The sequence below is a fragment of the Cynara cardunculus genome, unplaced genomic scaffold (assembly GCF_001531365.2).
Source record: "Cynara cardunculus var. scolymus isolate 2C unplaced genomic scaffold, CcrdV1 Un_Scaffold_1679, whole genome shotgun sequence".
NCBI lineage: Eukaryota > Viridiplantae > Streptophyta > Magnoliopsida > Asterales > Asteraceae > Cynara > Cynara cardunculus.
The window spans coordinates 56,053-81,194 of NW_020200835.1; the positions used below are offsets into that span (position 1 = coordinate 56,053).

The 25,142-nt window shown below is 36.9% G+C and overlaps 1 long non-coding RNA gene across 1 annotated transcript in view; it reads left to right on the top strand.

The window, feature by feature from the left end:
- The window catches only part of LOC112502628, a 1,659-nt gene extending 660 nt beyond the window's left edge, over window positions 1-999 (top strand). The window contains exons 2-3 of the long non-coding RNA XR_003067736.1: window positions 553-678; window positions 755-999. This is a non-coding gene — a long non-coding RNA (uncharacterized LOC112502628). The remainder of the gene's footprint in view (window positions 1-552; window positions 679-754) is intronic.
- The last annotated feature ends 24,143 nt before the right edge of the window (window positions 1,000-25,142 follow it).

Below are 25,142 nucleotides of genomic sequence, written 5' to 3' on the forward strand. Positions count from 1 at the left end.
TTCGTTTACGTTTGTTTAGCATGTTTACGAACGAACATAAACGAACACCAACACACCTTATTTCTAAACGAACGAACACGAACACAAAGATTTTCATTCGTTTACCGTTCGTGTTCGTTCGTTTGTWCGGTTAAGTTAAACGAACGAACATGAACAAGCCTCTGTTCGTGTTCGTTTGGTTCATTTACAGCCCTAAGTAACGATAAACAACTCCTAAACTTGTACCCGACGCGTCTTCATCTTTTGAAAACGGTCAATATATACCCAAAAATAATTACAAAAGGTATGGTTTTAGTTATTTGGGCTTTGTTTTGTTTGGGTTTTAGTTGCACCATTTGGATTTTAGGGAAATACGGTAGCACCTTCTAAAACGATACGGTAGCACCGTTAACAAACCTAAATTTTTTAYCCTTCGGCGGYGAAATAATACGRTGGCACGTGCCACCMATGCCACCACATAAGGTCCGCSCATGTTTGGTTCGGTTTGGTTGACATGAAAACTGCTGTCTGATAAGCAGATGATGGAAAATGTATGTATGTATTGCTTGGCAGGAGCTGAATGCAATATTCTCAAAGCCCCTGAAAGAGCTGTTATCACTGGAAAAAGAGGTTGATGATGCGGCACTCATATCAATAGACAGCAAGGGAACAGATGTTAGAGTGCGTCAAGGGGCACAGGTAAGTAGTGAAGTTTTGTTTTTTGTTTTAAAGCTAATCGGTGTAATATGTATGTATGTATGTATGTATGTGGCAGTTTAACATACAGAGGTTAGCATTCGAAGAAGGTCATGGGGTTGAAACGCTTGAGGAAGCCAAAACAGCACTGTGGAACTTTATTCACAGAGGTCGTGGCTTGGACAAATTTTGWGGCCAATTGCTTTTGTTTACTAATAGTAGAAGTAAATAAAAAATAGGAAAGAAAAAGAAAGTCCAACTCCATGTATTCCTAATTCCTTCTCACTCTGAAATGTGAATGATGATGATGATATATTACTGTTAGTTAAATTAATTATTTAAGTGTTTAGTATCCTGCGGAATGATGCCATACATGACAATGGAATCATTATAACCACTAATTAAGCTTAAGAAACATCACACTTTTTCTCCATTGAAGCAAAAAAATAAATTTTAACTAATTTCTTCATAAATCAATTTCTTAACATTCACAATCACCAACTAGAACTACAAACAGACTGAAACCAAGACGACTACTACCAAGTACCAACCATCCAACTTAGAAGATTACTAAGRGGCCGTTACAAAACGCTTACCCGGTARGTGATTATCGGGTAATTTTTCTTACCGATGAACATGGCAAGAGTCAAAAATCTTACTCGGTAAGAACAATAATAAAGATGGAGAGTTCTTACTCGGTAAGTGAAAGTGACGACTCTTACCAGGTAAGTGTTTACCGGGTAAATTGTTGCATATGATACCATTTTTATGTACTACAATCTTACCCGGTAAAATAATTTATAGTTTTAGTTCTTAACGTAAGCGCTTACCGGGTAAATATTTAGGTAAACGGCCCCTAAGTCTCTTAGATGAAGAATCCACATTCCCGAATAGAACAGACTTGTCATTTGCCAACAAGCTAAAGCAACACTTGAAGTSTAATCCTTGTTTTAGAGGAGAACGAGGCAAAGCGTTCATAGTTCATCATTATGCTGGGGAAGTATGCAATTTTTTAGATATCATTCTTCTTGATCCACCTGTTTCCACTATTTATACTTGATTTGGTTTAGAATGAAAAGAACAAAAGCTAAATACTTYCGAGTTTTTATACATGTTTTTGTTGTCTAAAAGTTATGTTCTCATTTGTTCCTCTCAGGTTACTTATGATACAACCGGGTTCCTGGAAAAAAATCGTGTTATTGMATTTTGATTCCATTCAACTTCTGTCTTCATGCAAATGCAAACTTCCTTAGATATTTGCCTCGAATATGCGRTCTCAGCCTGAGAAGCCTGTGGCTGGTTCACTAAATAAATCAGGTGGAATGGATTCCCRGAAGCTTAGTGTCATGTCAAAATTTAAGGTAGCTTCTTTGAAGACAAATTTTTTGTAGTCATCCTTTTCAATATGACAACAGGCTCTATATGCTTTCATATAAACAGGTTTCTATAAATTTCGGGTCTGAAATAATCGTAGGATTGTTTAACCATRTATGGCTAATGCCTTTATGATTTGATTAAATTCCATTTTGTTRTAGCAAGTTTTAATTCTTTATTATTCGGGTACACTCTTGCACYATATTCAGGGCYAGTTATTCYAATTAATAAAATGTTTGAGGAATACGAGATTGCATTAAGCCAATAACACCCRTTGTCCTGGAATTTACAATGTGTTGAGATAGTGCAAGCATTAAAATTGATCCATGTTCTTCTAACCATAGCGAGTAACTTCTCCCAACTAAGAAATCATGTATAAACTAACTAATGTTTTCAGCTTATGTTGGACRATATMTTTTCYATTCTCAAACCAACACTTTGAGGATCAAATGCTTACTCACCTTTGTACCTAAATTGATCCAAATTTSTGTTTGATATATGGAGTTCTTTTTGCATCCATACAGGATGTTGCCCCTCTCTCAGTTGCGATTTTGAAAAAGAAACTACACAATCGGCTATTTTTGGGATGCGACAATAATGTTTTCTTGCAGTTTCACCTTGGTGATTATTGACAAAACCATTAGATGATCTTCAACTTTATGTTTCCATTCGATATTGCTAATGCACCATATTAACCTTAAACTTAGTTGACTTGCAAAATAACCACACAAACTCATGATTCAAGACTAAACTAATATTTTAGAATTGTGATTCACCCGCGCTGCATCGCACGGGTACACCACTAGTCTTTCAAATATTGATTTAATTTGAGGAAGATATTGTTGTTTTCTTTCAAACTATTATCAGGAGAACTTTGTTTTGAAAGATATTTGAGATAAAAAAAAGTGAATTTAAGAACTATGAGAGTTCTTGAGATAAAGTTTCTGATAAGAAACTATTTTGAGGCCATTATTGTCTAAAACTACAGATTTATCTGTAGATTTGAGGTGGAAACAAGAGTGGCATATCAAGGAGACGTGTACCATGGGATAAGGGTGGCATATCAAGGAGAGGTGTACCATGGAATAAGGGTGGCATATCAAGGAGAGGTGTACATATGAATAAAAGGGTGGCATTTGTGGGTGTGTTAATTATTGTTACTCTTGTTATATCAATAAGGTGTGATAATTGTAAATCAACATTTAGCTGTGACTGTATGACTTAGAAATATCGTTCTTATTGAAATGATAACAATGATGTTATTGAGAAGAGAAAATCTGCTTATAGCCAGAGGCATTAATTTCCTTTGTTTTCAAATGATTTTGTGATATCATGTTTTGAGTAATCCAAAGAGTAGTGATTTGCAATAAAACTCGGTGGGTCATTTGTTATTATTTAATCGGTTTTCATTTAAATTTAAATCTGATTATATCTTAAAAGTTTTTGGTAATAACCAAGAACTTCGGTGATTGTTATTTATTGTTACTCTTTTAAATGATCGTGGAGGTTGAGACCATAAGTTATGATCAGGTATGACTTCTGAGGTTTGAGAGTTGTATTCCAGATGTCTATAATAACCTGAGTGGTTATCCTCCTTGTGTGGTAAGATCATTTTATAACTTGCAATTTTGTTTTCCTGAAGTTATATTACATTTAAAGTGTTTTGATATTCAAATGTGAATGTTAAACGGGTTTTGGTGATCTTCACCCTGTAATTGCAAAGAAGAAGGTTATCTCACTTGACCTCATGGTCTAAACCTTATTTTGTATTTTAAAATACGCAATGCAGGTCTAGCTGCATCCAGGGATAATAAAGGGAAAGGGAAAAATGTGAATATATTCCTTATGTGCTTATCTGCTATTTTGAAGATCAACTTGTTGATTGATGTATTTGGAAGATGCATGTTGTTATGCATGTGATTGTACAAGAACATTCTTTGGGATTTTTTGAGTTGTAAATTTTGTAATATAAGTTTCTTGTACTCGTGGGACCAATGTGGTGTAAATTGTATTTCTTTTATATTAAGTACATGTTTATATGCAAATGTGGAAAGTGGGGTGTTATAGAAATGACAATGATCAATGAAATAAAGATGATCAAAATTTAGACAAAGTTCACTTTTCTAATCTTCAAGACATTCCTTTAATGGATTTTGATTTTGGCGAATATTTTTATGATTTTGGTGAAATCGATCGTCTATTTGATGGTATAAGGACGGATGATGGCGAACAAGTTGAAAATTATGAGAGTTTGAGTGAACGAGAAATAGAAAAAGATGGTGAGAGTGTGCAAGGAAAAGAAAAAGAAATATCAATTCCTACCTAACCTATACAACCGGGTTCCCACATCTGTTTTTGGGATTCATTCGTTAAATGTCAGCATTGAAGAAGACAAAGCCCGCCCAACTATGCAATTGTACACCTCTCCTAGACACTCTAACACCTCTCAACAGGTGTTAGTTTCAAATTCTCACTGGGATGAACTACAAAGTCTATCTGTTTCTCACTCGGAGGAACAAGATATTGCAACAAGTAGACACCTGCCCTAGTCTATGACTTCATTTGTTTACACATCGAGTATAGAGCCAATACACATTTTAGGTACACTTGAGTTAGGAGCATCTGTTGCTCCATCCGCTGTTCTTTCTGAACAAGCCGAAACGACCAGAGTAGAGTCATCTTACTATCTACGAGGACAGGTCAGAAGTCCTACCAAAATTAACGACATTCCAGCATTGAATGTTGGCACAACAATTTATTCAACTGTCTTACAATTGCCAATCTAAGTGATCCAGGTGTTAGTTTACCTAAGGCTGTTCAGGATACTTTAGTGACATAAATTAATGGATTAATGAGATTATTAAAGGGTAAGCAACCGGTTGAGGAAGAAAGGTGTGCACCGTAGCCGCCACCTGCACCCCAAACTTAAGCAGAACCAAACTATTTTGTGGATGATTTGATGTCCATGCTATATGCGAAGATGATATCTGAACCAAACATGAACTCGATGGATGCAGATATAGTCGGTATGCTTAGATAATCATTGGATGATTCCCATACAGTTAGATCTTCAAAGTTTTCCAACTTCCAAAGTCTTGTAGTTTCCAGCTTGCCAAAGCTTGGTTCTACAATAGCTACCTCTACCCACTCCATTGCTAACATGCAAATTTTAAGTGAATTGTTGTTTGAACGTGTTTTATGTTTATAGAACACTTTTGAGGTCAAGCCACTTCTCTTAAAGGAAGACATGATGATCAGGACGATCCTGATCACCATGAGGGGGATAAGAAGAAACATAATGTGGTTGAGTCTTCGAGGGGTAAGGAAGTGATGCTATCTGGAAGTGAAGATGCAAAAGAACTTAATGTTCAAAGCCTGCTGAAGATGGTGAAAGTGAAACGATTAGAGGCTTGGAAATGGTAGTTGCTATAGACCCAAAGATCGAGCCAATGGTTGAAAAGTCGAAAGTCTTCACAGTAGAAACAAGGATGCTACTGGGTTTGTCAGTAAACGTTGGTTTCAATGAAATGTTTTCTAAAGAAATTGGTGGAGTTCTGGACTACGATGCTGAATTTGAAGTTGGAGCTGATGAATCTGATGATATTCTATTTGACTTTGAAGCTGATATGGATGAAAATGAATTTAGCTTTCTATTTCAGTCTGACCTTAAAGCTGAACTTGAACCAGTCCTTGTTGAACCACCAAGTATTCCTGATACGTCTTCCATTCCACAGACATCAACTATTCAATCTTCAAGGAAATATATACCTTTTACTATAAGGATAAATACTTCAGGGTTAGACAAAGCCAGAGTCAGAGAACCATTTCTTAAAGCCTTATATCCAGATATTTTTGTACGTCATCAAATATCTTTGAGTTATGACAAAGTCTTAAGTATTCACAAGAAAACACGTGAATGTTGCCAGGAATATATGTACTTCCTCAAAGCTGAACGTCAACCCATTCATTTTGTACGCACTAAACACCGAATTGTCTCAATCATGAACGTGGAGGCCAGAAAGCTTGTAAGAGTTTGGTATCCAGTGTTATGTGTTACAAGGCAAGATGGTAAAGTTTGGAATTTTAGGGAAGCTGACTTTCCCAACCTTTACTTAAAAGACTTGGAGCATTTATATCATGAGATCAAAATCCAGACGGTCAGATTGGAAAGAGTCATCAGGGGTATTGAAGCCATCAAAAGATATCTTAGATGTCATAGAAAACTTTCATCTGTTATTGATGTGCAAATGGGTTATGAAAGCAATCAGAAGAATATCAATCTGAAGGTGCCAAATCAAGATTTAGAAGACATCGACCATTATCCTCTGTTTATAATTCTTGAAGATCCAGACTTTGGTGTGATCTATGAGAACTCAGAGAAAGCTAAAAGGTATTTGAGGTTCAGTGAACTAAACAAGTACTAGGATGGGACAATAAATATAGTGAGGAAGGAACTTGAAAGCATAAATGCTCAAGATGATAAAGCTACATGGTCTGGTAGATTAAGTCTGAGAGAAAGGTTCATGCTGATCAGTGCTCTAGAGTTACTTGTTGAGAAGATTCAATATCAGAATGCTATCTGAAGGTGTGAGACAAATCTGGGCTTTTGAAGATCAAAATTTACTATGTCTTGAGCTTGAATCCAAAGGGGGATAATGTTAGGTTCAAGTTATTGTGCTTAATTTTGTATTCAAGCTTGTTATTCTCCATTGTAATTTTCTTTGTAATTACCTAGTATAAATAAGTTATCCCATTGTAACCTCTTTTTAAAAGTAATTCTACATTTGGAAATTCTCTCTCTACTTTCTACTACTTTCTATATTCATTCATTGCCATTGTGTTCTTGATCTTGGATTCATGATTGATTAATCACTATGGGAATTATCAAGTAATACTCTGGCTGCTAGAAGATTGAAAACCTTCTAATCAGCAGCTCAAAGCTTTGGAAGAGCTGTTCTTTATAGATTATTCTTGGCAGTTTAAGGTGTACAACTACTTGGAGGTCATACAGACCAAGGTTTCCTATGTAGATCCCCATGGTTCTTCTTAAATCCAAATCGGCCCACAAAATGTCAACTCTTTGGAAACAATTGAGCAGGGACAATATTGATCTTGAAGTGTTTAGCCTTGAAAAATCTGCACTTGTTAACATGTACATGCTGATGTCTTCCCTTATCACACCATTAGCTTCAAATAATCCACAACAACAAAAGATTTCCTTTGAAATTCAACTACGTGGACTACTGGGCTATCCAAATTCATCTCTTCCATATTCTTCTTCAGTCTACTCACGATCTTTGCATACATCATTTGCGTCTCCCCAAGCCATTATCAATCAATTTCATGTTCTAACATGACCTTTTCTTCATGGTCTATAAGAAACATGTGGTTAAGATTTTCAAATGAGAACACAGATCCATCATTCTTCACAAATTCCATTTCATCTTCAAAGACCACTTCCTCTTCTTATGTATGTAATGGAGGTTCTTCCTCTGGTTGCTCAGGACTTTGCTTTCCTGAGCATTATTCATATTTGACAAATAATCTTGAATAAATGAAACTTAATTAAAAGGAATTATAGCAAGACATGAGTTTTGTAAAATTTTCTCATGCTTTTCGTCTAGTTCATCACTTAGGTTTTTAAACTCCCCATCAGAACTAGGAATATGAATTGTAGCTTCAATTTCCATTATGTCTTCTCCAACTACCCCTGTTTCCACTCCAGCTTGTGTTACTCCCACCTCTTCTTGGTTTCCCTGATTACCATCCTAAATTTCTTCTTGAAATGCCTCTTCTACCTCCTTTCCCATCACTATAAGCTCCTCCATCCTTGGTCTTTTCCCTTTCTCCCCCTCATGACGATCAGAATCACTCTGATCATCATGCTTCACTTTAAAAGATCCATGTTGCTCCTTGCAGCTCAAATTCTGGAGGTCACTTCTTATTAGGGTGGTCATGTATCTTAGATCCACCATATCCTCCTTTAGCTCATTGTGTTTAGGGGTGATCAATTTGAGGTTGCTTTAGGCTTACAAGGTGGTTTATTATGGTTGCTTGGGAGTTAGCTTGAATCTGAAGCATTTTCTTTTAGAAAATCTCAAAATTCTTGAGAATCCAGCTTTAGAAAACTTAAAACTCTTTTTTGAAACAAAGTTTGAAGACAAGTTTTGTAGGACTTGCTTATTTTCATATTTAACCTTTTTTGACCATCTCCATCTGGTCCTCTGTAAGCGGGATTGGACTTTCCACTCTAGCTAGTCTTTCTCCCATATTCTCCTCCATAGTGACCACTCTTTCCTCCAATCTCCCGGGTATTGATTTGTCATCATTTCATTTAATCAAGAGTAGATCTTTTCAAATTTACTCTTACAATAGTCACTATTGTAGATAGGAACACAGGATCGACAAATGATCTTGTTGGCAATCCTACACTAGGTATAGGTTGTCCTGTAGATGTGACTAACACATCATGTACATGTGTATGGGACTTGATTGATGTTCATTCCACCAGGACTTCCATCTAATCATTGATCATTCACAATAGAAATATCTATGGGTGTTATGATAGATTGACAAACAATCCGTGGTGGTAGGTCAAAATGACTTGTGCTTATATCCAAAGGAAAGACAGATTTAGGTGTTGACGTAGGCTCAACAGGAGATGGACACTCAGACTCTATGTGCATATGGGAGGAGGGGACATATGTTCCTTTGATTCAACATTGACCATCTCCGATTGAGGGGTCAATGGTAGATGTGTTGCTTGCTCCGTAAGTGTTATTGAAACACTTCCTTGTTGAGAAGGAGGTGAGTGGCAGAGTGGGGTCGTATCAAGTTTTTTCATGGGCTCAGTGCCTACTTCAATATCTTTCACAAAGAATTGTGGAAAGATAGATGATGTGGGTGTTTGGATTTTTTTGGTTGGTGCAAGGTTGTTAGCCTAGAATCAAGTCATAAACACAATTCAATCAAGATCAAGAAAACAAAAATGATTCAAGTATGTCGGCAAGTGTACTGATGTAATGATCAAAGTACAGAGTGTTCTTGAAGTCTCAAAGATATCACTATACAGAATCTCTCAATGCTAACGAATGATTAACAAGATTAACTACCGCAACTAACAACAACACCTATTTATACCAAAGAATACAAGGAAAAAATTAGCTTACAAAGCATGTTAAAACACATTAAGCACAAGAACTTGAATACAACATTTTAATTCTCAACAATCGCCCCCTTTGGATTCAAGTCCAAAAACAACAAATTCTTCAGATATTTAAAACTTCAGCTTTAACAACAATGATCTTCAGAATTCATTCAAAATCTTGACTTCTTCAAATTTGATCTTCCAAGGATTTTGCAATCTCCCTCTTTGAAAACTATTTTTTTATCGAATTTTAGACATTCTTGTCCTTAAAGTCGGTCGCTTTGAGCTTGAGTTTGTTCTATCAGCATCTTTGGAAGCACTTGGGTTTTGGAAATTTGCAACAATTTCTAGAGAAACATTAAACAAGTCTTTGCATAGTATATCTAACTCTGAATATTTTGACATATCAATAGAGTTAGAATCCTTAGTTTGTTTAGTATCCTCTATTTGAAGATTGAGTGTTGAACTCCTTTGTTCAGAAGTCTGTGATGCTTCCTCAAGGTTGACATGGATACTCTCTACAATAACTCTATAAGTTTTGACATGAACTCTAAAGGATTTTGAGTTAAGTGAATAACCAACAAAAATTCCTTTATAAGATTTTTTGTCAAACTTTCCAAGCTTATTTCTATCATTCAGCACACAACATCTACATCCAAACACATGAAGAAACTTTATGTTTGGTTTTCTTTTATTAATTATTTCACATGGAGTCTTAGAAAACCTTTAATTAACAATGGATCTGTTCTGTGTGAAGCATGTAGTTCATATTGTTTCAGCCCATAGAAACATTGGTAGATTTGAATGGGACTAGAGAAGTTACGTGAGATCCCTAGAGAAGTGTGAAAACTCTCAAGAACTTTATTCTAAAATTATGTGCCATTATCACTCCTTATCTTTTGCTCAGACAATAGTAAAAAAGATTTGGATTCTTTTGATGAATATTATGATGATTTGAGGTGCATCAGATTTCTATCTAAGGAATGCGACCCATGTGTATATTGAGTATTCGTCCACTATGACCAAGATGTACTTCTTTCCATTTATGCTATCAATTCTCATGGGGCCACAAAAGGTCGATGTGTAATATCTCAAGAGGAGATTTACAAGAGGATTCAACAAGATGGACATAGTGAGACCTTTTTTTAAATTTGATAGAAGGCAGTCCTTTAAACCAATTCATTCTTCAACATATGATCAATCACTTTGAAGTTTAAGTGGGAAAGCCTTTTGTGCCATATCCAACCCTTTTCTTTGACAGTAGTGAAAGTCAAGCATACAACTTGTGAGTTTTTCATACATGGGAAATGTACATAATACAGATCTCCATCTTTTTTGGCTGCTATCATTTGAACTCCACTTGGATCTTTTACAGTCCAACCATCAATCTGAAAGTGGACATTAAAGTGTGCCACAAAATTGACTTATGTTGAAGAGTGTTAGGATTGATTTTTAGAGTATTATTGTATTCGTCTTAAAAGATTTATTTTGTATTTTTTAGAGAGTTTGACTTTGTCAGTCATGGTTTGACTTTGACATTTCTATTTCTTGTTTGACCTATAAATAGGTCTTGTAAGGGAGATTTACTTGTGAAAGAGAAGGGAGCTTAATTGTAAACATTATGTATAATTGAGAGGAATATACATATTGACCATTTGACTTTTTCTCTCTATTGTTCTTACATGAAGATTGCCATTATTCTTGATGTTTATTAAAGATTGATCAAAGTTAAGGGACAAACAATTGGTATCAGAGCTTGATGCAGTTAAATCGATTGAAGAAAACATCAAAAAATTGGAGAATTTCTTGAAATGTTCTTCATTTTTCGTAAAATCTCTTCTCAAATCTTTCATTTTGTTGATGTTTGGATGTTAAAAATATGATCATAGTGTGCATTTTTGAATCGTGAATCTTTGTTATTCACAAAATTTCATGTTTTGATCATCCATTTTCAAGATTTGATGAAATTTGTGATTTTTGAAATGTTTTGGTGTTCTTGAATAAATTCATAAAAAATATGGTTTTTGATCTATTTTTTGGTGAAAAATGTTGAAAATTTATGTTTTTGGTGAGCTTTAATCGATTTATGTTTTTCCCAGTTTAAAGACTTAACCATTTTTCATCTCATCTTAGCCAGATTCTAGTCTTATCGGTCACTGGCTTGGCAAAGTTCAAGACTTGGTTATTTTTCAAAGCATCCGGATTTTGGTATTACTTGTAGACCTCCTTAGCCGAGTTCATAGTTTCCTCGTACAAGGCAAAGTTTCCTTGGACAACAAGGCGTCCGTATTTCAAGTACCCCGATCACAAGCCTAGCCGGAGATCATATTATACGGATACAGCCTCATGCGGATTAGGCCATCCTCGGTCAATGTCACAGTCGAGATCAAGGATTACTCGCATACCTCCCTGTCTGGATTTGATGATTCTCGGACAAAGGGACAGCCAAACTTGACCTTCCTTGCACACTAGGCTACCCGGTTTAGGCATTGTGTCGGTCAACACCTTAGCCGTCTCAAGGGTTCTCGGACACCATTGCATCCTTATTTTAAGTCTACCTCGGCCAAAAGACTTAGTTGCATCACAAGTCTGTCCGGATTTGACTTCCGTTTACAACAAGTCTGTCCGGATTTGGCTTCCTCACAACAAAGTGTCTGGATTTGAGTTTACTTAGCCAAAATTTATCATTCTCGAAACCCTTTTGTCTGGATTCATTTTTTTCCAAGCTCAGCCTGTCCAAATTTCATTTCCTTGTCAAGATTTGGTTGTTTTGAGCTCACACTTTGTCCATATTCTACATTTCTTGGTTAACTCTATCCATATTTGATTTCCTTGCTTATCACCTTGTCCATATTCCATATGCTATCATTTTGATCATTTTTTATGTCGATTTCACATTTTTTATCCAAATTTCACCAAGTTACCCGTGTTTTGAGCTGTTTTTGACTATTTTTACTGCCTTTTTTAAAATGATTAATTTTTAGATTTTCTGAGAATTTTTTCATCTATTGATTTTTGATTTGAGGGATTTTGAAAAGTGATTTCTTTGTTCGATATCATTAATGCATAGATTCTTTTGATCAATCTTTGAATTTTTAAATGGTAGCATTTTATGTTAAAGAATATAGGGAATTAAAAGAGAAGTATGAAAAACTGACTCTAGAAAATGAGAAGAACATATCTTGGGCTATACATTTATCAGATTACAATGAAAGAAAGGAGGAAGAGAAGAGGTTTTTAAAAGAACAACTGGATGGATTCATTAAAAATGCTTCTGATTCGCAGGAAAGTTTAAGACCGAACAAACAGATTGGGGAATTAACTGAGAAACTACATAAAGCTGAGAAGAGGGAATTGATTGATGAAAAGGTTTGTGAATTGGAGAGAAGTCTGCAGAACTATAAAGACAAATATATGAAATTGTTTTCTGAAAATCATGCTAACGAGGAATTTATTAAAGATTTACAACGAGAGCATAAAGAAGCATTAGAACGTATTGAAAATGATTTCATGCATAAGATTAAAAAATCTTGAGAAAACTTTGGGTTCTGCAAGAATATAGTCAAATGAAGAATTGAAAATTTGGAGCAAAGCAAATAAAGATCTATTTAATAAACTCCAAAAAGTTCAAAATCAATTGAATGTTGAAAGAAACTCTCCAGAAAAGAAGAATAAAGAGTTGAAGAGCTTACAAAAAAACTTCATGAAGCTGTGAAGAGAGTTGTTGATCTAAAGAAATTGTTGGAAAAAGATAAAGAGAAGATGACTGAAGTTGAGAAAAGATTTGATATTGAACGAAAATCTTTTGAGAATAAGATTAACTCTTTGGAGCTGAATGCCAAAATGTTTTTAAAGGAAATTTCTAATTTTGAACAACTTATCATCTTGGAACGAGCCAAGTTTGATAAAGAAAAGAAAAAAGCATAAAGAAGAATGTTTGAGCAAGAATTAGAAATTGCTTGATAATGCTGAACAGAAGAAGAAGAAAGCACTAGATGAAGAGAACAAACTGTTTTTTATTGAAAAGAAAAATAGTGCTAAGAAACATGCAGCAATTTCCAAAGAGCTTGCAGAGAAAAAGAAATGGCTTGACATTGCTTCTCATAATGAAAAGGGAAGTTCAGATCAAGAAAGAAAGGAAAATGTTTGACAAGCTGAAGAAGAAATTATAAGGTAAGTTTTTAGAATCTTCAAAGAAATTGTCTGATCTAGAGACAGAACTTAAAAAGAAATACGATTTAGTTGCTGAAGAGAGAGACCAGTTACTTAAGAAAGTAAAAGACTTTTCAAGTGATAAAAGCTCAACTTGTTCTCAATCACAATGTAAAACTAGCTTTTATGACTATTCTAGTGTTAAATCTAACAGTTATTCTAGCAGCCCTAAATCAACTATTTCTAAGAACAAGTCTCGTTATTCAAATCAGTATTATCAAGGGTATGTCATTGGATCACCCAATTATTATTCAAAAGCTAAAAATATTTGGGTCAATAAAGCTTATTTTGCTTTGTCTCGTAAATATGTTGTTACTAACCCAATTCTTCCTTGTATTGTGAGATCCACTAATAATCTAATGATTCTTAGCAAAAGAAGAATTGTTGATCCCAGATCTCTCAATAACACGAAGATTTATGTTATGAATAACCTAAATCTATCATATGGATGAATAATAATGAATATTGAAGAGATTTATGAAGCTTCAAATGATTTCACTATTATTACTTTTGCGAGAATGAAAGACAATGATTACAAGAAATATAAAAGCTATTTATACTAGCAATCTATTTTAAGAGATAACTATCTTGGGAAAAGATATCTATGAGATATTCTAAGAAAAGATATCTATCTAGAATTATGAAAATTATCTTAATCTTCTTGGTGAAATAGAAATCCAGCTGTCGATGAGTCATCTCCAGCTGTCTTCAAGGAAGCATGTTCAATCAGGAGTCTTTGCGTATCTTCTTGCTTGGATATCCCTGATTGAACTGTTGTTTATTCTTCTAATTGTTACTAACCAGAAGGGTTATGGAGATGCATTGTTCATCGCACCTATGGACCATTCATCGCATCTCTGGTTGGTCTTGAACACTTAGGATTTCTTCCAGCTTTTCTTCAATCGTTCCTCTACATTTCCATGCTTGTACATTTTTTCATTACTTTTACAATAAGAATGATGGGGTCTAACAAGAATCATGTGCTCAGCATGCAAAATAAATTATTTTATCAATAAAAAAGGCACAACAGGTGGTATGAAGACAACAACTATCAGAACAATTGGAATAATTTTAACAGCTATGACAACAACAGGTATAGATCTTATTGTTTTTCTGATCAACCTGTTAAGAGTGCTAAAAAAAATACAACTAATAGGAATAGATGGTTTGGCAATTACAACATACCCCAACCCAATACTAACCAAGTAGGACCCAAGTTTGTCTCGGTACCAAAATCTACTTGATCTGTTTTGCAGGTGTGTCATTGTTGTGCTGATAAGAAAATCTTGTTTATAATGCACCGATGCAAGGGGAGTTTGTATTCTGTCTGATATGGTTTCTAAACAAAACGGTTCAAGTGCTGAAATGTATATGGGTTTTGAACAACACAGTTTAGCACCCGAGCCAAAATGTTTTATTTTTGGTTTTGAGCTGAAAAGAATTATTACTTAAACCTATTTTCTAGGGGAAGTCTCTAGAAAGTTTTTGGATATATGATTTTGGAAATTGAATTAATTTTTGAAATGAGTATCATGTCTGACCAGGTATTTCTTGAGATTTTATTTGCATAATTTCTCTTCGTACATAATTCCAATACCTATTCCAGCTATTTTTCAAACCGTTATTATCACGTCTCTTAAATAAAAATCATTTTTGGTGATAATACACTCGTTTGTTCAAAGTTGTTTTTTGATTTTTTTTTACTTTGATGGATACAAATTCATTATTCTATGATATTCAGAATTTGTAAACTTATACTTACAGATCTTCATTCATTTTTCCTACATATGTTGAATAATCTGTTTTATACATCACTGCTTGTTGATTGTACTTAAAAGCAACACATCTTGCTTAATTTTATTTGATCATTTGAGCTTATTTGCAATAATATTTTGATCAACTATTTGTGATCAATTGAGCTTACACTTTTAATTTTAGGAGGGACTGAGTGTTTCATAGAAATACCTCTATGAAATGTCAAAACCGATAGAACTTCCCAAGAGGACTTCCATATCTGAGTGAGCTCAAATACATCATGGGTTTGTGTGGAGAGCTTAAAATGAAAAATGAGAGGGGTAGTTGTTGTGAGCTAAAAGAAATGATGAGAGTTATGTCAGGATTAAAAGATAAAAAGAATCATGTTCTAACCTCTAAAATCCGGGCAAACCACGAAATCTATTAGTTATCAAATCTTTCAAGACTAATATTGAAAAAGGCGAAGCCCAGGCCAATTCTTGTCACAACCTGTTGGTCCCTTGAGGGTCTACAAGATAAGTAAAACAGTTTGTAGAAGGGGGTGAATGAATACAAACATAATATTTTAAAATTTAAAATGTATATTGATAAAGAAGATCAATATAAATTTTAAAAGACTGTTTGCGGAAAGATAAGGTAAGAAAGCCTATCTAAACAATCTTTGGTTACACACAGATTCTTAGCAAATGAGAAAAGAAATGTTGTAAGCAATGTTCCTTTACTTAAGTTTTGAAATGCTCAAATTAAGAATTAGGTTTAGAGAGTGAGTTGCGCGCACTCTACATGGAGAACAAACACTTCTATTTATACCTAGTGCAATAGATGTTCATTTAATGCAAAATGGCAGGGTTAGAGTGCGTGTCAAGCCGTAAGACGAAGGCTTGTCCTTTGCTATAGTGAATTGTACAAAAGCACTATTCATGAGTAGACATACTTACCTAAAGTCGGTGGGCTATAGAGTAAACTAGTCGGCTCCATACCATACCAACGTTTAGAAGGGTATGGGTTTGTCCTTTGTGTATATGAGGACATGACAACAACAATCATGCTAAGCAAGGTTCCGTTGTTCGCTGAAAGCTGGAATAACCTGGAGTTCTCTTGAACATTCGTAGAGGCTTAAGCAGTCTTCACACATATGTAGACACAAGCTTGTAATCACTGAATACCGCTTCAGATCACGTACTCGCCAGTCCCTAATCTTCAGTTTCAATCTTCGACCTTAGCTGAAGGTTCTTTGGTGTGAGTGTTGTCTTCTTGAAGTATCGTTGTCTCTGATTGAATTACAATACAAGTTCTTCAGCGATCACTGAACAGGCTCAATGATGATCGCTAGAACGGAAATGACAGAAACATAAATACAACCTATAAGTGAAAAGGGAATATCATCAAATCACTGAGAGAGAGGATCAACAATCTCCCCCTATTTGATGATAACAAGGCAACATAAAGAAAGTTGTCTTATCAAATAATAGTAAGAAAAAGTTACATATAAAGTACATGTCCTTTTTTACTATTTTGTGATCTTTTTCAGTGAGTCAGTCTGTGCTTGAGAATTTTTCTTAAGTTATATCTAAGACAAAATTACAAGTATGGAAACTGAAACCGAATGCTTATTCGCTGACTTATGGATTGTCTGTGAATGTAAAAAGTAACACTGGAACTCATAGACTTGTGTCCTATTACTTTTTTCATGGATCTTTTTTAGTGAAGTACATGAAATACTCATTTTATTATCATTGGTAATATTACAAGTAGTTCTACACATGTCTAGTGCTTACAAACTATAAGTATAATTAATGAAAGTAGACATAGTACAAAAAGTTACAAGGAAAAGTAGATTGTTGTTACAAAGAGAAACTATTCTAGAACACATAGATCTATGTAGCTAGGTATATCTTCAACAAGGTTTCTTCGACGTAGGCATTCCCTTCGTATCTTCAAATCAATGACTTTTTCAGGCATGCTACCATCTATCCAGAGCAAGAGGTAAACCAAATGACCCATTGGACATAGATGTAGCTCTAATATTCTCTAAGATCTGATTTCACCTTCATAGTCAAGGAATATAACTCCTAACTCAGGTTTAAAATGCACAACATTGGGTGTATAGGGACCCATATCTGGCAAGTCATGATTCAGCATAGAAATGTATATACTCTGATGCCCCTTTAGGACTTCATCTATGGAAAACCTTGTTTCATGTTCGTTCTTTAAGAATGGTCCATCATTAGGATCAGAGAGCTTGAGTTTCTTTTTCCCACATTTCTTCAGAGATGGCCTGTCAGGGACCGCGACATACCATGACATCCTTTTGATGAGATTGTTGATGGTGTCCTCGATAATCGCCTTATGTCTTGACTTGGATCGCTGAATGGCTTTCCTGATCTCCATCCATTCGTTGTATCCATATCGGCCAAGGTAGGAAGGGTACTCGGTGATGGCATCGAGGTCGTCCCTGGTGATGAGCATTGAGACCAGTGTTCCACCATCTTTTGAACGTCCACTGATGCTGACAATGATAATCGGGCGGGGACGGATTCTCTTCTTCAACTTTGCTTCGCTCCACCACTTGTCATTTTCCACCAGCTTCAGGTTCTTCTCATGCTCAGCTTCTACAATAGAAAGAAGTTTAGCCTGGGATTGGACAACGTTCACCTTTTTCTTGGACTTTCTCATGGAGAGAACCTTCGCAGCTAGTGACTTGGCCAGCTTTAAGTTGTCTTCAGTCTGTTTCTTCTTCTGAAGCTCTAGCTTTTCTTCAGCCCGCAATGCCTCGAGTCTTTCAGCTTTAGAAAGGAAGTCGAACTCACCACCACTAGAGTTACAAACAGGAATTTTTACTCTAGTCTGGTCGAGTGACTCCATTAGCTGAGTCATCTGCTGGTCGGTAGGAGTACTGAAGATAGGGTGATAAGGGACCCACTCCAGTCGACCGTAGGTGGTTGATGGAATTTGAAGTTGATACTTTGAAGTGATTACTACCTGAGAGGTAGAATCTTCAAATAAAGGTTGTTGAGGATATTGAACAATACCTTCAACCTTCCTTCTTCAGCGACCGCCTTGCCTTTTGACTTCGGGTCCTGGTTCCTTGATGGAGCAAATTCACCTTCCCTTTGCTCCCCCTGGGATGCAGAATCCTTGAGGGTGACTCCCTTGGTGGCGGTTGATGGCTTCTGGTACTTGATGGTAAAGTCATCTTCATCATCATCATCGTCGTCGTCACCATCTAGGTCACTTCCAGGGTCAGGGATGGTAGGTTCATCATCTTCACCGTCATCATCTTCGTCTTCATCATCATCATCACCTGTAGCAGCAGTGATGGACGGATCATCATCCCTAGGGGTGGCATCGACTATTTCAACTGGAACAACATCGGTGGTCGAGATTGCAGAAGCATCAACCGCTTCAGCTCTTTAGGAGCCTCAACTTCAACTTCAACGGTAACTGATACTGGAGCAGCAACAGAAGAAGGAGCAGCAGCAACATTAGATGATTCACCAGCGTTGGACCTCATCTCCCCCTCTCTGGCTAATACTTGAGAGAAATGGACTGAGAGTTCGTCCAAGCGCTGACGCTGGAGAACCATTATCTCCCTAGCCTTGACAGAGCAACGACTAGAGTTGTCGTTGCCTCACGCATCTCATTGAGCTGGTCGCGATCATCAGCAGAGAAAGAATGTTGGATCACTAGAGCTAGTTAACGGACAGTATCCAGGATCTGCTGAAGAAGTCCAGTCTGCTGAACAGCGAGAGCCTGAGCATCGTCAGCCCTACTGGAGAGAGCATCAATGCCGTCGGTGTTGTCTTGAATAGCTTCATGGAGAGTCAGGAGGTGACTCTGAACTTCTTGAACGTCCGCTTGGATAGTTAGGAAGTTCGCATCAAGGTCAGCTTGGCAGGGCATCTCTTGGTGGACTTCAACTATCTTGCAGAGAACTGAATCAACAGCGGGGAGGAGAAGTTTGATATTAGATTCCATATCATAGTCATCATCTATCTCTTCATCCCCTCCATCTTCTTTCTTGCCCCCGTCCTCTTCCTCATCTTCAACATCATTCTGATGCGTAGAAGAAGGACATGCAAGAGAGGAAGTGTTGGCAAAAGGCTCAAGGTTAGTAGAAATGAAAAGGGTAGGAAGATGGAGTACCAGAGGGGCAATCAATGACATCCAAAGGATTGTCACTGGCGAGAGGATGGACATCTCTATACTGAGGAGCATCGAGAGGAGCAACCTCAGATCTAGTTGTGTGTGTCTCAGTATCGGGGAGGACAGTCGTTGATACATCATCACATGTGTAAAGACCAAAGAACGGGGAGAAGAGAAAATGGTTGAGAAGAGACGTGGGTGTTCAGCGGTGGCGGCACTTATATTCACACCTTCAGTGATTTGGGTCACTGAGGCGATTGAGGTAAGTACCACTGATACGATAGTGATGGGAGAAATCATTGAAAATCTAGGAGGGTTAGGTAAAGGCTCCTCGGGGTTAAGGACAGTTTCAGTGGCTGAAACCATTCGAGGGGCTTCAGCCAGAGACGTGACTGTCCTCTTTTTGAACATCTTGGCTCTCTAAGGAGAACCAAGAGTTGGTTGAGAGGGTCATTTTGAAGGGGTTTTGGTGGCTTGGCTGGACTCGAGGGGGTTTACCCTTTCACTGTCCACCTGAGGAGAACAGGTAGTGATAGAGACAATAGAAGTTAGCACCACATCACTGTCCCTCAGCTTATGATCCAGAATCCTGTATCCAAGCTTGGAAACCTGGAGGTTTCCTTCTGTTAGACCCAATAGTTTATAAGTGTAAAAGTAATGAAGAACAATAAGTGATGAAGAACCAGAAGACCGATGAAGACATTAAGGTAGAATTGACCAAGTCTGGAGAACAACCAGAAGGTCGATGAACAACCAGAGATGCGATGGAAAGAGCATCTTCATCACCCCTCTGGTCAACAACACTTAGAGTTTTCTTCAACAATTCAACTAGAGGCATACGATGAAAATATGAAGATAAGGTTGAATCATCATCCCATGGAAGACAGCTGGAGATAACAAATCGACAGCTGGATTTCAAGTTTATCTTAATTAATAACTTATCCATTCTTAGATAAACATTACATTTCCTAGAAGATTGGCTAGATAGTCTTATTAGATAGTTATCTTCTTATCACTAGTATAAATAGGTGATTAGGCCTATTGTAATTAACGTTGCTTTTATGTTTTTATATTGAAAAAAGTGAAATGATTGGCACTCAAGATTGTTCTTTGAATGTTCATACATTGTTCTTGAGTGTTCATCATTTTGTTCATTAAAAYACTATAATTTGGTTATTCTTAACTTGATTATTAGTGTTATTGAGAGATCTGAGATCAACAATTGGTATTAGAGCCAATTGATTGTTTTTCCAATCAAACGATCATCCAAACTCTCTCCATTCACGTTTTTTTTATCTTCACCAAATACCTAAATTTTCTCTCTTCTAAAAATCCTCAATGGCCAACTGGAATTCTGCGTACAGTGTTGGCTCCCTCAGCAAGCCTCCAACTCTTCAACGAGAAGAGTACCCACAATGGAGGATAAGGATGGTAAACTTCTTGGAAGGAATGGACAGGAACCTCCTGCAATCTATAATGGAGGGTCCTTACGTTCCACAGACTCTCGTCCCAAGAGTCCCAGGAACAAATACCACAGCTGAAATCCATGCCTACTACATGCCCAAGGATGAGAAGAATTGGGATGAAGAYGACATAGAACGGGTTGAGACCGACAAGAAGGCCAAAAGACTGATAATCATGGCCATACCCAATGAAATCTTCCAATCCCTTGATGCATGTTCCACAGCCAAGGAACTATGGGATGAGCTGGCAAGCCAATTGGAAGGAGGGGCAAAAACGAGGAAGAATCGTAGAGCCCAATGTCTCAACGAATACACCAACTTCAAGGCTCTTCCTGATGAACCGATTCAGAAGACATACGATCGTTTCAACACACTGATTAATCAATGTCGTCGAAACGATATCTCCAAAACAAAGAAAGAAAACAATGTTTTATTCCTTAAAAGTCTCGGCGATGAATGGACACAGTTGTCGATGTCCCTTCAAGCAAATCAGGACTTAGATGGCTAGTCACTCCATGACGTATACGAAACGCTTGCTGCACAAGAAAACGATACCATGAAGAAAAAGGTGTCAATCGGTGGGCCCCTGGCTCTTGCAGCCGAAGAGAAGGACGTTTCAAAGACCTCCACCAGAGATCATAAGAAGAAAGGAAAGAAAGCACTGGTGGTAGAATCAGAATCTAAAGACGAAACTTCTGAATCATATGATGATATTAAAGCCTTTGCCAAATCTCTGGCCTTGATTACAAAGCAGTTCCAGAAAAAGTTCATCAAGAAACCCTATGAACGAAAAGAATTCAAGAGGGAAAGGTACTAGCCATCTTATGAAAGGAAACCATCTAAATTTCATCAGAGGGAAGACAAAAGAGATGGAAGAGAAGAGAGAGAAGAAAGAATAGAAGATAGAAGACACGAGAGGAAAGAGGACAAGGATGGAAGGAAAAATGACCTCCGCTGCTTCAAGTGCAGAAAACTTGGCCATTTTTCCAAAGAATGCAGAGGACGACTGGTAAAGGATGCTGACTATCACAAGAATAAATACAAGTATAATCCTAAAGAGCGAAGTCTGATGGCTGAGAAAGAAAATTGGGTGTCTGATTCTTCATCCGATGAAGAAAACAAAGCACTCATCTGTCTGATGGCCACGTCCAATGCATAATCTGCCTCCAACTCTGATGATCAAGTATGTGAGTGTACTTCCAATGAAACCAACTCTACTCCATCTGAGCTAGAGTTAAGGGTGATAAAACTTTCAGCGGATTTCTTTAAATTGAAAGAGAAATTAAATTTTGAAAAATCTGAAAGACTAAAAGAGGAGAAAGAAGCAAGTTTCTACAAAAGAGAAACTGATCTTCTAACCGAAGAAAAGGCCGAACTTGCTAAGGAAAAGACTCGCATTACCACACTTAAGAAATTAGAGGAAAAAAAACTTCTGGAACTAAACAAACGAATAACTAAGGACTTAGAAAAAAAAACTAAGGCCTTAAAAGAATCTGAGGCTGAGAGACTAAACTGAGTTGCTCTTAAGGATTTCTTTCAAAAGGAATGGGAAATCCTTCACCAGAAGCTTCAAACCAATGAACTTCTGATGAAGAAGTACAAAGATGTCCAAGATATTTATGAAGAGTTAAATGGTCAAACGGACACTCAAGGGATTGGATTCAATGAATTGGACTCCTTCATCGAATCAAAGAAATCCACCCTTGAATCCACTTTCAAACCTGTATGCATTTTGAAACCCGACTTTATCCCAACACCAAAAGCAAATTTTAAAAGAGTCAAAGTTGATGGAAAACCTGTCGTTTTAAGACAGGATTTTGAGAATGTGGTGTACGAGAGCAGTACATGTAAGAATTCTGATAGAAGAAATGACACCTCCAAATCAGAGACCGATGGAAACCCTATGGTCAAACTAGAGTCTCTGATTGTCAATCCCACTTCATTAGCAAGTACTGTTGATGAAAAGGAGAATCGTAATGAGGAACCATCAGCTGATGAGTCGATGAACCATCCAAGTAAAAATGGAAGTTCATCTAAGTCAGAATCGATGGAACCTCAAACAGATCACTCTGAAGCATCAACATCTGAAACCACTCCTCCCACAAACATTCATACTAATTTTAACTTCGAGAAATCAGCAAGAGACTTTCTCGATTTCGAATCTAAGAAGAGATAAACTGTGAATCATCAGAAATCATTAAGGATAAAAATCCTAAAAACTTTAAATCCTCAATGAAAACTGTTATTCCATCATTGATGAAATCTTCGGACAAAGGAAAGGGAAAGCTGAGAAATAGCAAATCTTGCAAAGATAACTCACAAGGCCCTAGTACATCCTTCAAGTTCATCACGTTTACTCGAGCAAAAATAGAAGTGGCCTGCCTCTAAGAAAACTAACCACCACTTTTCCTCTCATTCAGCTGAAGAAAAGCAGACCTTCCTCCGGAGAAAAGAAGTAAAGCCAAAGACCTCTTCAAATAAAAAATCTGAACTAGATAGGAAGTTTGTAAAAACAACCAATGCTAGGACATGATTTACATCTGCATTTACTTCTTCGTTTCCTTCGAATAAAAAGAACGTTAGACAAACATATCCAAAGCATCATAACTGTCAATGTTTAACTATTTTACAAAACCTGAGGAATCACATGTTGACACATCACTGCCCATTCTCCCAACACGTTTATCGATACAAAATTAAAACCAATGAAAACGTGAAGAAGCCCAAACCCAAGGGCAAGGGAAATAGTAATAAACCCGAGCCTACAAAGACTAAGGGTAATGAAAAGAGAGTGGTACCCCCTACTAACAAACGTGGACCCATAAAGAAATGGGCACCTAAAACCCCTTAATTTGTCTTGCAGAACCAGCATGTGCAACCATGGTACATGGATTCTGGTTGCTCCAGGCACATGACTGGTGATAAAAGTCAGCTATCCTTCTTCATCGAAAAATTTGGAGGCTCTATGAGTTTTGGAGACAACAGCAAGGGTACAATCAAGGGATATGGCACTTTCATCAAAGGAAAAATCTCCATCAGTAAGGTGGCTTATGTTGAAGGTTTGAAGCACAACTTACTAAGCATAAGCCAGTTCTGCGACAAGGGTCTTGAAGTCAGGTTCTGCAAAGGCTTCTGTATCATAGAAACAAAGCCCGGGCAAACAATCATTAAGGTAAAGAGAGAAGGAAATCTCTATCTTCTAGATTTTGAATCCTCTATGGGACAAGACACCCTCTGTCTTGTGTCTCGTAAGAGTGATGAAAATTGGCTATGGCATCAAAAGTTCTCGTATCTCAACTTTGATGCACTACGAAAACTAGCCATACAGAAGATGGTCAAGGGAATTCCGGATCTTAAATTTGAAAAAGATCATCTATGCTCAGCCTGTGAGATGGGAAAGCTAAGACGGGCCTCTCATAACACTAAGTCAAAAACCTTCTGCAGCAACCCTTGGACATGGTACATATAGATCTCTGTGGGCCAATATCAACTCAAAGCCTCTCTAGAAAGAAGTACATATTAGTATTGGTTTATGAATACTTCAGATACACCTAGGTTGAATTTGCAAAGAAGAAATCAGATTTTCCTGACCTACTCATTGGAGTGATGAAAAGGCTCCAAGTCCTTCTACAACGAAAACTAATTAAGGTTAGAGGTGATAATGGAACTGAATTCAAAAATGCTAGAATCGATGAATACCTCATTATTGAAGGCATTACACAAAAAATTTCAGCAGCTAGAACTCCACAACATAATGGAGTGGTGGAGCGAAGGAGCAGAACCCTCGTGGAAGCAGCAAGGACCATGCTTGCTTCATCGGAGTTACCCATCACATTCTGGGCTGAAGCTATTTCCACTGCCTGCTTCACCCAGAATCGATCAATCATCAACAAGAGACACTAGAAGACACCTTATGAGCTCATCAACCAAAGAAGACCAAATGTCAAATATTTCTATATCTTTGGGTGCAAATGCTTTGTACTCAACGATAGAGAATATATTGGCAAGTTCGACAAGAAAGCTGATGAAGGGATCTTTCTGGGCTATTCTCAAACTGCCAAAGCCTACAAAATCTGCATAAAAAAGTCAAGAATTGTCATCGAAAGCATCAATGTGTCCTTTGATGATTTCACACCAATGACTTTTGAACACAACAGTTCAGGTTCCAGACTTCAAAGGAGAGCATTTGATTCGTCACTTGGCAAACCTAATGAATTAGAGTTAGCTCAATTATTTGAAGACATCTTCGAAGAAAAAGTAATCTTTGGACTTGCACCAACTACAAAATCCACTTCCAGAACAGATGAAGAACATGAAGTCTCCAATACTAAAGGTAAAACTCTTACTGAAACTCATGTTACTTCACCTTC